Source organism: Notolabrus celidotus, chromosome 17, assembly GCF_009762535.1.
Source record: "Notolabrus celidotus isolate fNotCel1 chromosome 17, fNotCel1.pri, whole genome shotgun sequence".
Lineage (NCBI taxonomy): Eukaryota > Metazoa > Chordata > Actinopteri > Labriformes > Labridae > Notolabrus > Notolabrus celidotus.
Window position 1 is genome coordinate 10188952 of NC_048288.1, and position 6562 is coordinate 10195513.

Below are 6562 nucleotides of genomic sequence, written 5' to 3' on the forward strand. Positions count from 1 at the left end.
TATGTTCCTGATTCATACGCTAGTTTTCGGTCGTGACAAATACCTCTCCCAACAGGACTTAAAACAGCTAAATGGAAGACATAAGATAATAATAATAATAATAATAATTGCCATGGTGTAATAAATCACTGGTGTGTCAACCACCTGAAGACTAAAGTTTCACATTTTTGCCATGGCCATCTTGTGATTTGTAGCCATATAAGACAATAGGTGTCAATCATTTTATGCAACAGTGCTTCTTTTTAATCAATGAAGTTGCCCCCTGCAGGTGATAAAAGAAACTTCAGGTTTACGGCACTACAGCATTACAAATCAGTTGAAACCAATACACTACATCCATTTGATACCAACAATCTTTGGGTAAAACCAATAGACTGTATAATGGAAGTAGTACCCGTGACGTCACCCATCTGTTCCTGAGCGCTGTTTCGAAGCCAATTAAACTTACGAGTTTGCTAAATAAGGACATGCCTTACTTCATTGACAGGCGGGCACCCTTTAGCTGTTAGCGAAGAAGGCTAAAGGCCTGCCTCTTTAACTAACACTAGCTCACTAGACGAAGTTTGGTTGAGTTCAGCATTTCAATATGTCACCGGTCGACGATAGACTTCAAAACAGCGCCTCAGAAACAGATGGGTGACGTCACGGATAATATGTCCATTACATACAGTCTATAAGAAAACATCATAGAACTGGGAGCTATCAAAACTGTTACATTTTTACACAATTAAAAGACTTTTGGCAACCAGACGATTATAAAACTACATCTTTAATGTTCCTTTATTGGTAAGTATAGGATTATTTAACTACTGGTGCTGCTGTGTAGTTCTTATAGGGTGATCTTATTCAAGTTTCTTCTGTGGGTTATCTAAAGAAACCAAACCAAGGCTGTAGCCATGATTTTAGAAATGTTGAGGTCATGAGTCTTGCAAAAACATTCAACCATCCTTCCATCCTCAGAAAGATTCAACCACAAATTATGATGTTTTTTAGGCTGATGGTATTACCTCTGCTAGAGTTTAGGAAAGCTAGGATTGGAGGGAGAAATTCCATTGATATATATCCTTCGAACGAGAAAAATACAGCTCTTTAAGCTTTTTGGAGGAGTTTAGGTGACAACACAGAGGGTTTCTCAAAGACAACAACCACCGCGTCCAAACTGGTGCTGGCATCTGGAAAGTAATTGTTAACTATGATCAATAAAAGCCCCAACATGGAATAAAGAGTGGGCCCTGAGACGTTTCTGTTATGAGTATGAAGGTTGTGCCAGATGTAAAAATGAAAAAAGTGTTTGCTGATTTGTGAAACCTGCTTTCAGTTATCAGCACAAAATACAGCTGAGGCAGCAAAAATAGGCGTGACAGCGAAACTTTCTCTCCCTTTGGTCCAAGTAAAGTTGCACTAACATGAGTCAGACTTTTGTTTATCCGACACATACAAAGCCAGAGTATGTCAGATTGACACCAGAACCCTGAACTGAGGCGCTGGTTTCCCCCGAAACTAAGAAACTACGAAACAACTGAAACATTTAAAACTGTGTTTGTTCTGGAAATCCCCCAGTTCTTCATCCTGAATTAGTGTTCCATCAAAGTTTTTCCCAAAAAGAAAACAATGTTATTATTTGTTAAATTTACAAGCACAAAGATCTTCTCGTGTTGGGTTTGTACCAAGGACTTGACACGGTTACTATCAAACTCTGTAGAGTCGCTCATTTGTAGTTAAAAGTTCACTCAGCCACAGAAGAAACCTGTTGACAACATTTGGATACACAAATCAAAACTCATCCACAAAGAATGGATTGGAGCCGCCCTGTGACAGGTTGGCATTGTAAAGAAGGTGTAACCTGCCTTTCGCCCAATGACAGCTGAGATATGCTCCTTGGAACACCGAACGATAAAAATAATCGGATGATGGATGGATGGATGGATGGATGGATGGATGGAGCCACTGATAGCACCAAATAGATCATCATTTGCCCCCACTACCTGCTGCATCTCAAGATCTAATTCACAAAGCATGTTGCGCTAATAACCTGTATGTGCAAAAACACTCGTACTTTTTGCAGCTCTGTGCAGTTTTGCTCTTGTTTTGGGTCTGGTTGTGAGAGCAAGAGTAGGTCCTTCAAAAAAATAAAAAAAAACACCTTCAGACCATCTCCTCATATGAGGAAAAGGCACACCCGGATGTGCCAGCCACTCTGACTGCATATGACAATTGTATAGTAGCTATGTCAAAGTAATATTACACTGCACACGGCTGGTGTTTTTGAATATGATATTTTTTTGCAATGAGGCTTATTTAGCAACAAAACTGTAACTCTGCAGCACAGTTTTGGAAACCATTAACCCTTCGTGTGCACTGTGGTAACCAGACTGTGTGTTTTTCAGTATTTGGTTTTGCATGAACAAAAAGCTGTGCAACCCTTTAGTGGATCAAGCCCTCAGGGTTTGGAGAGCTGACTTTGACCTTTGACCTCCCAATCAAGAAATTGAAGACTCTTCCTCAAGCGTCCAGAAATTGTGTACTATTTCCAATCCAAAAAATCCATCTCTTCAAAAATAACTCATATTACCTCTCTTTGCTTGCTACTACTGAAACTGATGTAAATCTAAAGCATGAGCTGAATAACAAATACTGATCTGATACCAACCAGAGCTTTATTTACATAAGCTTAACAATCTGTGTCTCTATGAAAAGACATTTTAAAAGAAGCACGTAACGGTACAGTATACAAGTCCTTTAAGGCAGTTCGCAATGATTTTACCAAATCACCCGAGGCTGTTTTCAACTTTCTTACTGTCTGTCATTTAACTGAGCGGGTCTTTAGTTTGGGCTCATAAGATAAGTTAGCTTCATTAGCTAATTGGCTCACTGCAGGCACTGAGCAGCTTAGAATGATACGTTTTTTAACAGACAGCATTATTCTCAATAAATTCAGCCCAAGACAACATATTTTTGCTGGGCACCAGCACATGTAGACCCTATTTGGCATTTTGACAGCACTATGTGAGAATTACTAAACTGCATGGTGGACTGCTCTCAGTATTTTACTCAGTCAGAATGACAAATATTCTTCAGATTTTCATTTCATTGTTCAAAACATTCGTACCAACGCAAAATATTTGGTTAATGTGACTTTATAAACTGATTATGACACAACATCTAACACAGCTGTTCAAATGATACAGGCCTTTACTGATTCCATCTTGTATCATGAAATCTCAATTGAGTAGCTATATATATATATATAAAAACACCAAGGAGGCACATCGGAATGGGGCTAACTCAATCAGTTAAACACTTTAAGGATCAAAGCTTTTCATCACTTTGATGAAAAAATCCTGTAAATCTAATCTTTCAACATTCTCACTAAATCTTCACAGAGCCAGAGTAATTGAACACATCACGATGTAAACATCCTCAGCAACCTCTCTCACGGTTGAAAAATTCATGGCATTTTTTTCCTTTAAATCACTGAGGTGCCCAAAACCTTTTGCCAATGGTTTTATCTTATTTTTTGAGTGAATCAATACAAAGTGAAATAACATGGGCTGTATAAATAATGGACGTAGTATCCGTGAGGTCACCAATCTGTTCCTGAGCGCTGTTTGAAGCTAATTGTCGGCGGAAGCCATATTGGAAATGCTGAGCTCAACCTAACTGCTTTCGAGCTAGTGTGAGGTAAAGAGGCGGGCTTTGAGCTTCTCGCCAACAGCTATGTGTTCCCCGCCTGTCAGTCAAGTCAGTCATGTCCTTGAATGGGTAAATCTCGTAATCTTAATATCTTCTGAACTGTCACGTAAGAAAAAAAACAAACATCCCCCATACAGTGTGCCGATAGAGATAGTAGCTCTTCAGACTAAAGCCGTTTTTTTTGTACCAGGCTGTAAACATGTTTATTAATGCTGCAAAGATCATCTTTTTTGAATTGGTGTGTAAGTGGTTTCTGGTGTTTCTGCAGCCAGCCTCTAGCCGCTTGTGAAATAAAGTGGAAAAAAAATAGTCAATGTTAAATGTCACATCTACAGTTGATGTGTCTTCTAAAAGGTTGCAGGTATTGACCTATGATAATTTTTATACACAACAGTGTAAATTGACTGTAGAGTGCATGCCAAATAGAGCCATCAAATAATTATCTGCTCTTCAGAATATGCTTTGACGTCACTCTTAGCAACACTGTACCAACGTGTTGTTCCCACTGTTGACATAGTTTTAGAGCTTCAGAGACACACACCACGACTGCATTGCGTTGCAATTCGCAAAACATGTTCAACGAAGAGTCAACAGGCTGTGAAACAATTTCCCATTCATATTTACTTTACACACTTTGATATTTCAACTTATACAAACTTATTTTTTAATGTGCAGAATGTGAAATGATAAGTTATCTCACCAGAATGGAGTAAGGTAAAAGTATCAGCAGAAACAGAAGAAACTTTGCTTATCCTTAATGTTCACTCTTCACTTATGGCTTCCACGCTGAATTTGTATTTTTATCCACAGCAACTAGACCACTTGAATAAACCACATGCTTATTATGTTGTAAATAAGTTGCCTCAGTGATCCATCCAAATTCACCTCCTCTCTATAAAAGTCCCCCTCACAGTGCAAAATCAAACTAACCTGACAACCTCCTTCCTGTGAAGTTCACCTCTGCACAATGTTGTCTGTCAGATGCATGTGCATGACAGCTGATATTCATGTGGGTTTGGTACAACAACAGTTAAAGTGTGTTTGCACACCTCTCAGCCGGTGCTGCAGGGAACCCTGGCCTGGGTGACGTCTGTCTGCGATGCACAGCTGCAGGGTTAGCCACAGGCCTGCTCTGCATTAGCTACACACAGTATGACAGCTCCAGTGCGTGTATCAGACCGCTGGCTGATTGCATATGCATTTTCAAGTAGGAGCAATACTTAGTGCGGACTGTTACCCGATTTGAAGTCGTCCTTCGTCCTGTAAATACACACAAACCCAGCTCCTGACTGCTTCATATGAAGGCTACCGTTGATAACATTGCAAACGAGCCCAGTTTGGCTTCGTTTTCGCGCTCGAAAAGCGGCGGGCTGGGGGAAAAAGCTGGATTAACTGCAAACATGTCTCACCTGGATCCCCGTTATGGGAGGAAGCACCTTCAGGCCACGGACAGGCTCATTTTTCGTAAATACCTGGTAAAACCGTCGATCCTCATAACTGTTTCTCTCCAGCCATTTTGGGCCAAAACCGTCAACTTGATGTTGGCGGGGGGGTGGACAGATATCACTGAGTTATCATTTCACGACATTTATTGACTAATGGCACACGTGTAATAAAATACAAAGAAGTACACTGTATTTGTTTGTTTTGGTGAAATAAGTGAGTATCAGAACGACTCAGGAAGCGGTAAATGTAATCACTAATTTCCCTCCACCCCCATAAGGCAGAAATGGTACAGCTCGTAAAATTCCGGGGACCTACTTTGCTGTGCTCGGTCAATGTAACCAATGAGCGGCTCAGTAGTAACACGTAGCAGCACTATACACATTCTCTTTCTCACACACACACAGCTGACACTGTCAGACAGCTGAGAGCATGTCAGACACAGTGGGCTTCTACATGTAGGCCTATTTGAGATACTGTCGCAGCAATGTAAGTTTTCGTCAGACCTACACGTTACAGCGTTTGATTCATGCCAATGATCTTAAACAAAGTAAGAAATAGCAAATAGGCAATGCCAAAATATTTTTTTTAATTCATTTTAAGTTTTAATTGTTAACAAAGTGAGAGGAAAATGCCTACCACATGTTACCACAATGCGAATACTTATTAAAATTGCTGTTCATGCATTTATATCATCACAATTTCAGCTGATGTCACATAGTTTTCTTTTTTTTAAGTTTCCCATTGTTGTGCAATGCGTATTATATTTGGGGAAGAAGTTTCAAGCACTTACAATTCAAGTATAGCCTCTAATTAGGTCATCAGATAAACTATTCTCATTAAACAGCTTTAATTACGGTAGTTAATTTCCTTAGGAGTTTTGACCTGATTTTATTGAATATTGATTTCAAAAACATTCAGCTTAGGTTATCAACTCATACCAGGTACTGATCCAGCACAGTGGTGTTCCTAATGAGCACTACTCCCTGTTGGAAATCAGTGGCATCAGTTGCAGAGGGCGGATCCAAACTTTTTAGACTGGGGTGGTCCAACTGGGGTGGCATGAAGTATGTGAGTCCCCCCCTCCCCTCATATATTTATCCTTCCATATCTTATGAATCACACCTACTTTAACTACTAACATATAAGTACCACACCAATAATATAGTCACCTGTATCATTTTCAAACTTTAAAAAGTAACACAACAAAGTTTAAAACACATACAGTAAAATCTGGAGTACACGTTGTTATAAAAGGTTGAAATGTCTTCCTGTGGGGAGACCACCACGTTGAAAACGTGCAGTTTCAATTCTTCAGATGTGTAGCTCTCTCTTGCCCCATCTGTTATTGCCATTCTTGTTACCTGTACAGCAGTTGAGCACAGCCTACCGTAGCATTGATAGTTGTGAGGTACGGACAGACGTC

General features: G+C 39.8%; 1 protein-coding gene across 1 annotated transcript in view; it reads right to left on the minus strand.

The window, feature by feature from the left end:
* The window catches only part of znf438 (zinc finger protein 438), a 55395-nt gene extending 50157 nt beyond the window's left edge, over positions 1–5238 (minus strand). Inside the window, 1 exon segment of the mRNA XM_034706372.1 lies at positions 5103–5238. The gene's annotated coding sequence lies outside the window, so the exon portion shown is untranslated.
* Between the last annotated feature and the right edge of the window lie 1324 nt (positions 5239–6562).